Source organism: Dama dama, chromosome 29 (genome assembly GCF_033118175.1).
Source record: "Dama dama isolate Ldn47 chromosome 29, ASM3311817v1, whole genome shotgun sequence".
NCBI lineage: Eukaryota > Metazoa > Chordata > Mammalia > Artiodactyla > Cervidae > Dama > Dama dama.
Genome location: NC_083709.1, coordinates 50,570,787 through 50,580,602, shown reverse-complemented (window position 1 = coordinate 50,580,602; position 9,816 = coordinate 50,570,787). Strand labels below are relative to the sequence as shown.

General features: G+C 34.5%; 1 non-coding gene across 1 annotated transcript; it reads left to right on the top strand.

Annotated features, from left to right (window-relative positions):
- Window positions 1-2,338: 2,338 nt before the first annotated feature.
- On the top strand, window positions 2,339-2,445 carry LOC133049037 (U6 spliceosomal RNA). Its single transcript, XR_009691195.1, has one exon. It is a non-coding gene; the product is annotated as a U6 spliceosomal RNA (small nuclear RNA).
- The last annotated feature ends 7,371 nt before the right edge of the window (window positions 2,446-9,816 follow it).

Below are 9,816 nucleotides of genomic sequence, written 5' to 3'. Positions count from 1 at the left end.
TGAGTGGAGTAAGTCAGAGAAAAAGAAATGTCATATGATATTGCCTATATTGTCGATTCTAAAAAGAAATTATACAAATGAACTTATGAAACAGACTCACAGACTTAGAGAATGAGCCATTTTCTATGGAGAAATGTGGGGGAAAGGGATAATTAAAAGAGTTTGGGCTTGACATGTACATACTGCTATATTTAAAACAGATAACCAACAAGGACCTACTGTATGGCACAAGAAACTCTGCTCAATATTATTTAACAGCCTAAATGGGAAAAGAATTCGTAAATTCTTGGCAAGAGTACGTAAATTTTGTGTTGTGTATATCTACCACAACTTAAAAACAAGATAAATTTTCTCTTGACATATTCAGATATGACTCTTGTTTTTGAAATATTCCTTTGACATTCACAGATGTCAGTGTCCCTTTTACTATTATTCTTAGGATTTAACTTTGGTCTTTAGTTAGATCCTCTGGTTTCTGGATCCTGTGGCTTTCCATCTTTTAGGCCACTGCACTATCTGATCCAACACCTTCTCCAGTAGTTCCTGAGAAAGGGGTGCATAAGACATAATGTTTTTGAGACCTAGCCTATCTGAACATCTTTTGTCCATCCTCATATTTGATCTTGACCAGTTATTCGTCTGATTATGAAAATCTTGGTTGAAAACCTAAATTTTGGAAATGTTACTTTTTTTCTTTTCTTCAGAGAGGTGGTTGAAAAGTCCACTGCCATTCTGATTCCTCATTTCTTCAGTGAGATTTAAGGAAATTTTCTTTTGTTCTTAGTATGCTGGCCACCTTATTGAAATTGCAGTTATCTACGCTGGTATGTTGGTATTGTGATGCTTATTCAATGTGCCCTTTGATTCTAGGATCTCATGTTTTTCAATTCTAGAAAAAAATCTGTTGTTTCTATAATTTATTTTCATTTCCTATATTTTCACTTTCAGGAAATTTTACCATTCACATATTATATGAATCCTCTTGTTGTCTTAAATTTTCTCTTCCCTTCACCATCTTTCTGACTTTCCCCCTATGATTTCTGAGAGATTTCCTCAAATTTATATTCTAAATATTGTATTGGATTTTTTTTTTCATTTATGCTAGCACACTTTAATTCCAGCTTCTAAAATATATTTTTAAATTTTGTATTGTTTTCTCCTTTTTTATCTTCCTTGTTCTGTCTTCTTTCAGCAATCAAAAAGTAGTAATTACAATTTCTGTACTTTTATTTTTCTCATATTGTCTTTTTCTGATTATCTGTTTTGTTTTCCCTCTTTTATCTCAGATGCTCTCCTCAAATGACTAGTGGGAGGGAGGTTCAAGAGGAAGGGGATATACACTGCTATATTTAAAACAGATAACCAACAAGGACCTACTGTATGGCACAGGAAACTCTGCTCAATATTTTGTAACAACCTAAATGGGAAAAGAATTGGTAAATCCTTAGCAAGAATATGGTAAATTTTATGTTGTGTGTATCTACCACAATTTAAAAATAAAATAAATTTTCCTTTTTTCCTCTTTTTTGACTTCTTATCTTACTCCTACATTTTGCTATGCCAGTCATTTACAAATTAAGAACCCCCTGGGTTCCAACCCATTCAGAGTCTTAATCTAGAGTCTTCAAGGGTTGTGAGGGGGTAATCCCTTAGCTTTGTGAGTTGGAGAGAGGATCTTGGGGTGGAACTGATTCTTATGTAGTTTTTAAATCGGCCTTCCTATTTTCTAGCCCACTTATATTTCCACACCAGGGAAACATTTCATAGTCCCCTGCAATTCCAGTTCTAGGTCTTTCCAGATTTTTCAGTTCAATTTCTGGCTTCTGGGTCCTCATTACTACAGATATAGTTTTCAGCGGTCTTTGGTTTTCTAATTCAGCTCTTCAGAACCTCTGCTTTTTAACGTCCATCAGTTTTATGCTGATGTCTCTTAACCCATTCTCCTTGATATTTTTAAAATGTGATTTTACTATGATTTTGGAGCATTTCAAGAAATCGAAGTAAAAGCATGTACTCATCTGTAATAATTTCAAGAATCTCATTCTTAAATCACTTTATCATGGCCCATCCTCAAGTATAGAATTGTCTATCCTGAATAGCATTTGTTTTCTCTTTACTATTGTTCACTCATGTTTTCAGCACCTACTATATGTCAGACATTCTACTAGACTGAATGAGACTTTAAGACATGGTAAGAAATAACTTACTTTTGAGAAACCTACCACTTCCATTGCTGTAGGCCGGTTTTAAGGAAAATATTCACTACATAAGCCTCTGTATAAGTTATTTTGCCTTCAAATGCTGAGAAAATCTTTGTCTCTCTTAAAAAGTAGATACAGTGCTCGCTTCAGCAGCACATATACTAAAACTGGAACGATACAGAGAAGATTAGCATGGCCCCTGCGCAAGGATGACACGCAAATTCGTGAAGCGTTCCATATTTTTGTCAATTTATGACAAAACCCACTGCAATGTTGTGAAGTAATTAGCCTCCAACTAATAAAAATAAATGAAAAAAAAAAAAGAGTAAGAAAAACTAAGAGACCTGCTCTGAAATAAAAGATATGAAATTTTTTCACAGAAGGTAAGTGATAGCAGAAGGAAATTTGAGCATCAATAATATAGAAAGAGCAATATAAATGGTGAAAATCTGTGTAAATATAATATTCTTTTCTGTAAAAATAAATAAATAAATAAAAAGTAGATACATCACACCCACCCCACCTGTTAATATAAACCATGCAACTCACTGTGCCTCACTTTGCACCTAGGCTTCCAGGATGCTTACAATGGAATGTGAGCTTTTAACTCCATATTTATAAATTATGGGTGTTTTTTTTTCACCTCCTGTTTTCAATTTCCGATCTATATCCTTATTTATCTTGATTTTCAGTTAAAAAATATTGTATAAGTTTTGTTTGATTCATCTTTTGTTCAATGAGATGGCATGGGTATTTCTATCTGCATATGTTCTTTTTTACATTTTCCATTATGGTTTATCACTGGATATTGAAAATAGTTCATTTGCTATACATTAGGACCTTGTTGTTTATCCATTCTAAATGTAATAGTTTGCATCTATCAACCCCAAGCTCCCAGTCCATTCCTCTCCTTCCTCTCTCCCCCTTGGCAACCCCAAGTCTGTTCTCTATGAGTCTATTTTTGGTTTGTAGATAGGTTCATTTGTGCCATATTTTTGATTCCACATATAAGCCATATCATATGGTATTTGTCTTTATTTTTCTGACTTCAGTTAGCATGATAATCTCTAGTTACATCTGCGTTGCTGCAAATGACATTGTTTCATTCTTTTTATGGCTGAGTAATATTCCATTGTGTGTATGTACCACATCTTCTTTTATCCATTCATCTATTGATGGTCATTTAGGTCGTTTCCATGTTTCAGCTACTGTGAATAGTGGTACTATGAACAGAGGTATGCATTTATCTTTCTGGATTGTAGTTTTCTCTGGATATAGTCCCAGGAGTGGGAATGCTGGATCATATTGTAATTCTGGTCTTAGTTTTCTGAGGAATCTCCATACTGTTTTCCATAGTGGCTGTGCCAACTTACATTCCCAGTAACAGTGTAGGAGGGTTCCCTTTTCTCTACACCCTCACCAGCATTTGTTATTTGAAGACTTTAATGATGGCTTTTCTAACTGGTGTGAATTATAGTTTTGTACTCATTGTAGTTTTGACTTGCAGTTCTCTAATAATTCCTGATGTTGAGCATCTTTTCATGTACCTAACTGGCCATCTGTATGTTTTCTTTGAAAAAATGTCTATTAAAAACTTCTGCCCATTTTTTGATTGGGTGGTTTGCTTTTTTGTTGTTGAGTTGTATGGGTTGTTTGTATATTTTAGAGATAAAGCCCTTGTTCTGTCACATCATTTTAAAATATTTTTCTCTCATTTCATAGGTTGTCTTTTTGTTTTTTTTTATGGCTTCTTTTGCTGTGCAAAAGTTTGTAACTTTGTAAATAGAGTAGACTTCAAATGAGAAACTCATTAAAAGAAAATGGCAAGCTTTTTAAAATTTTCTACTGTGGGTAAAACAAAGGCCAAAAAATAGTTCCTATAGCAATGCTGGGCACGTAGTAGGGCCTTAAAAATTCTGAATGAATGAATGAATATAAAATTTATTGGAAATTTGCTAATAACTGGAATGCTTTGTTACTGTAAAATTGAAGGATTCCTTTCACTGGCCTAAATCAGTAACATTTATCAAGTTTTTTTTTTTTTTTTAAGTTCAATGTCATCTTAAATTAAAAAGATTCATTTTTTGTCCAAAAAGAGGATTAACCTGATGATCTCTCAGTGGTGCTGCCAACTGTAACATTTCATTATTTCTGTGATTTTAGAATGCTACCAGTTGTTTGGTTTTATATTTTATAGCCAGTCCCAGAGCACCTAGCATGTTAGTAGAGTAATTTAGACCTTAACCTACATCAATGCCATGAGCTTCTGCAGATTGGGGTTTTGTTGTTGTTCTTTGTTTAGAATCATGTAAAACAAAACAAAATCATTCTTGATCAAGTGTTTTTTTTTTTTTAAGGGCTGCCTGTGTTTTCAGATATTGGACTACATAGCCACTCTCTAAAAGTCATATCCATCAGCTCTCATCAAGTTCTCCAGTGTAAATGCCTTGTCCTCCCTAAAAATGGCAAAAAAAAAAATTTTCTTGATGGGTGAAGTAGTATGAGATCAAGAAAGTTTTCACCCTTGGTAAAACCTATAAAGTTTTGGTCTTGAAGAGTACTTTTAAACAGGTTTCTGATGGATTCAGTTGTTTTGCTATTATTGTGAAATTTACTTGCTCCTCTGGTAGAACCAGTCAGTATTAGCTAGTTCATAACACCTTTGAAGTATTTACACAATACAGTGATTTATTATTGAGTTAGGTGACTTACTTTTCTCCATAAGGCAAAGATGGAAGAAACAAGATTGACCAAGTAAATGCTAATATTCAGAATGTGATTTAGAGTACAGGGCTCAGACTGGTTTTCCCATTACACTGAAGGATTACATAGATGTGTAGAAACACTGTTGGTTCATCATTACTAATACACACATGCCAGGACATATGGGCAGGTAGAAGGATTGAAAAGCAACTGCCTTAGCTGTAGATTCCAGGGAGTTTAGAGGCTTAAATCACAGAGACCTGACATCAGGCAAATGGAGTTTCTGAGGCTGAACAGTAATTTGGAACCCAAGGCATTTGAGAATGCCAGTTATTAAGAAAAATTCTTTTCTTAAGATGGTTATGGAAAAGCAACTTCTACAAATGTAGTTATCCTAGTACTAGTCTTCCATATTTTGAATTCTGTTCCTTTTTTATTTGAAATAAACATTTTGACCAGCATAGTTATACATTTCACCCTACTCTGTGACTGGATGGGGAAAATTTGTAATGGAGATTCTTAGAGAAAAGAATATCTCAAATCTGTTAAAAGACAGGTTGGATTCAGCTTTGAACTGGATGATATCATGTCTATTCAAGGACTGGAGTCACTTGTGCTTATTGTTTGAGTGGGAAAAGGCGACTTGACCCTATCTCAGCTTTCTTTACACTTAAGTGAGAAAATAAGAGATTTTGATTGATCATGTAGCAAACATTAAAATTTGAGGATGCGGTCAATGAAGGGAAGGCTTCCTCTTGATAGTGATGTGACAAGAGAATCACAACATTCATAAACACACAGACACAGTGTTTAGATCTTGTTGGTCAAGTACAAGATTGTGAGACTGGAGAAGGCAGCAGCTACATGGTTTATTTGGTGTGTCTAGTACTATTGTTTAGTGTTTTCATGTCCTATCACTACAATTAGATTGCAAACCCCTTAAAATCGGAAACCAGAGATTTGCTTCTTTGTTTTCCCAAATGAAAGTAACACAATATCTTGCATTCTAACGTGAAATATCCTGATATAAGGAAGAAAATCTTTGACTTAAAGGAAAGGGCATCTGAAGCAAAGTACTTCAACATTAGTAAAATCAGAGGATTAGACTAAAAAGGTATAGGTAGGAGAAATAAGCATGTGATAGAGCGAAAAATCCACGGGTTCCTATTGTATCAAATTCAAGTTTGAATTAAAAATTGTTTTGATCATCTTTTTATTTTTAATTAAAGGACAATTTCTTTACAGTAGTGTACTGGTTTCTATCAAACATCAAAATGAATCAGCCATAGGTTTACCCATGTCCCCTCCCGTTTGAACATCCCTCCTGCCTCCCTCCCCATCCCGCCCCTCTAGGTTATTACCAAACCCTGATTTGAGTTCCCTGAGTCAGACAGCAAATTCCCATTGGCTACCTATTTTACATATGGGAATATATGCTTCCATGTTACTGTCTCCATACATCCTACCCTCTCCTTCCTCCTCCCCAGCCATGTGCATAAGTCTATTCTCTATATTTGTGTCTCCACTTCACCTCTGTAAATAGGTTCATCAGTACCATTTTTCTAGATTCCATATATATGCATCAGTATACAATATTTATTTTTCTCTTTCTGACTTACTTCACTTTGTATAATAGGCTCTAGTTTCATCCACCTCATTGGGACTGACTCAAATGTGTTTTTTATGGCTGAATAATATTCCATTGTATATATGTACCACAGCTTCTTTATGTATTCATCTGTCGATGGACATCTAGGTGCTTCCATGTCCTAGCTATTGTAAATAGTGTTGCAATGAACATTGGGGTACATGTATCTTTTTCAGTTTTGGTGTCCTCAGAGTTTATGCCTCGTAGTGGAATTGCTTGGTCATATGGTGGTTTTATTCCCAGTTTTTAAAGAAATTGCCATACTGTTCTCCATAGTGGCTATGGCAATTTATCTTCCTACCAATAGTGCAAGAGGGCTCTTTTTTCCACACCCTCTCCAGCATTTATTGTTGTAGGTTTCTTGATGATGGCCATTCTGACCAGTAAGAGGTGATATCACACTATAGTTTTGATTTACATTTCTCTAATAATGACATTGAGTATCTTTTCATGTGTTTGTTAGTCATCTGTATGTCTTATTTGGAGAAATATCTGTTGAGGTCTTTGGCCCACTTTTTGATTGGGTTGTTTGTTTTTCTGGTATTGATTTGTATGAGCCACTTGTGTATTTTTGAAATTAATCCTTTGTTAGTTGTTTCATTTGTTATTATTTTCTTCCATTCTGAGGGTTGTCTTTTCACCTTGTTTATAGATTCCTTTGCTGTGCAAAAGCTTGTACATTTAATTAGGTCCCACTTGTTAATTTTTGTTTTTATATCCGTTACTCTAGGAGGTGGATCATAGAGGATCTTGCTGTGATTTATGTCATTGATTGTTCTGCCTATGTTTTCCTCTAAGAGTTTTACAGTTTCTGGTCTTACATTTAGGTCTTTAATCCATTTTGAGTTTATCTTTGTGTATGGTATCTATTTTTTATTTATAAAACTTATTTTGTCAGTGAGACCACAAATTCTACTACCTAGTTCTGTCAATCTTTTTCCTTACTTTTTTTCTAGGTTTCATTCATTTTCTTCATTATTCAAAATATTTCTTCATTGCTAAGGTACATTATTAGTGTTAGTACATGTTTGCGTATCTTTAGCAAATAATGTTTAAGTGCTTGCTCTGTATTATGTATAGTCCCTGACTTTATGCATCTAAATTAGACATTAGTGGTACATGCCAAGAAGATGTTATAAAGATAAAAAATTAAAACATACATATATCAGATTATATATATTTTCAGACATGGTGGGAAGTAATTTAGACTGAGATTTTCTTAGGGAATTTACAAAGGAGAATCAATCACGTCAAAGAACAAAAATTGGAAAATGACTGATTCAAAAAGAATGGTATTAGAACTGTAATTATTTGATTTACGGAGGAGAAGACTAACATATAATTCATAAAAGTCCCAGTGATTTTTTTCTTTGTTATAGTTTTTCTCTTAAAGCAATATTTGTACCCAGCCTAAAAAGGCAAATAATAATAACTATAAAACAGCAGTTCCCTGCTCAGCCTCTAGTGTCTTGATACCTGATCAGCGAAGAATCCACTTTTGTTTATTTTTCTTGTTTCTTTTGATATTTAGTAGCATCTCATGTTCAAGTCTAGGTTAAAAACTATTTTTTAATTCATGAAACTTGTGCTCTCAACCATACTGCTAGCTCCTGGGGTACAAGGATCTTCTCTTTCATGGTGTTTATAGTACCATGCCAGGCACAAACAAGATAGCTATTGTTTGCTACTTGATCAAATTTGGCAACCTTTCCTGGGGTTTCTCAGAATTCATAAGTGTCAGTGAGCATCAATTGCCTCTGTAAACAGCTGAGGATATTTAGTTTCAGAAGGTATAATGATGGAGTGGAAAGATTTGGAATTGAACTTGGGAAGTTGTTTTTGCCTCTCTGGGCTTTAGCTCCCAACTGTAAAATAGGATTATCAGCTTCTGCTTTCTTTCAGATACAAAAGGGAATCAAAGGAGATTTACATATGTACCTATAAAATGCTCCATAAATTAAGATGTCATTCTTATACTGTCTGATGGTGTGTCCTGTGATGATGGAAATGTATGTCTGTGTCATCCAATATGGCAGCCACAAATCACTAGCTACATGTGGATATTTGGCACTTGAAATGCAACTTGTGTGACTGAAACTGAATTTTAATTGTATGTACCTTTAATTTCAGTTTCCACAACTTTTTTGAACAGTGCATGTCTAGTCTACCTTTCTGATTTTTACCAATTAGGTAATGAAGCTCAAAGAGGTTATATTGCTATGTGAAGGTCACATGACTGGTATCTGGAAGAGATAAAAACAGAGCTCATAAGTGATTTTTTTAGTGTCATAAGTTTATAATTATTGTTGAATGATCAGCATAACCTTTCCATTTACATTGTTGTATTTCTGAATAATCAAAGGAGAGTCATTTGTAAAAATTAGGGTAGGAAAATCAAGCTGACAGCAAGTTCCTTTGTACCAAGATCAGATGTTTCCACTTAGATTGAGTGGGGCTCAGTGACTGGATACTAAGTCTAAGTGTGAAGCAGATAACATTTTAGGGACACATGGATTGACTTATAATTTAGGTGAGAACTTATTTGTATTTTTATTTTTGAAACTAAGTGAAAGATAAAAGGACTCTTCAGTCAGTTCAGTTCAGTCGCTCAGTCATGTCTGACTCTTTGCGACCCCGTGAATTGCAGCACGCCAGGCCTCCCTGTCCATCACCAACTCCCAGAGTTTACTCAAACTCATGTCCATCGAGTCGGTGATGCCATCCAGCCATCTCATCCTCTGTCGTAGACTTCGTTAAATTTATCTAATTGTACATAAGGGCATCTTGACCCCAAGAAGAATTAAGACGAGTTAACATCTATATCCCTGCTATTGAACTCCTAGTTCAGTGTCAGTTTCACAGATCTAATATCTTTTTTCTTCCATAACATTTGCTGTGCCATTTTATTATAAAAGCAAGTGTTTCGTTGTAGAAAATTTAGAAAAACATTTTTACAAAAGAGAAAGATAAGAATCACTTCTATTTCCTTTACCTCCAGATACACACTTGGTAGATTTTTTTTTTCCCTGATTCTTTTATATATAAGATACTTTGTGAAGTAAAGTTGAGATTATTGTTTGGTAATCTGATTTTTTTTTCACTTACCAAGAACATTTTCTCAGGGACAGATTTAGTTTTAAATCTAGAACTAATTTACTGAGCCAGAGGACATTGAACAGGTCCCTTGACTTTTCTATGCCTAGTGCTCACAGCTTCCTGTTAGTAACACTAACACCTACTTCCCTGGGTTTTGTAAGGATTAAA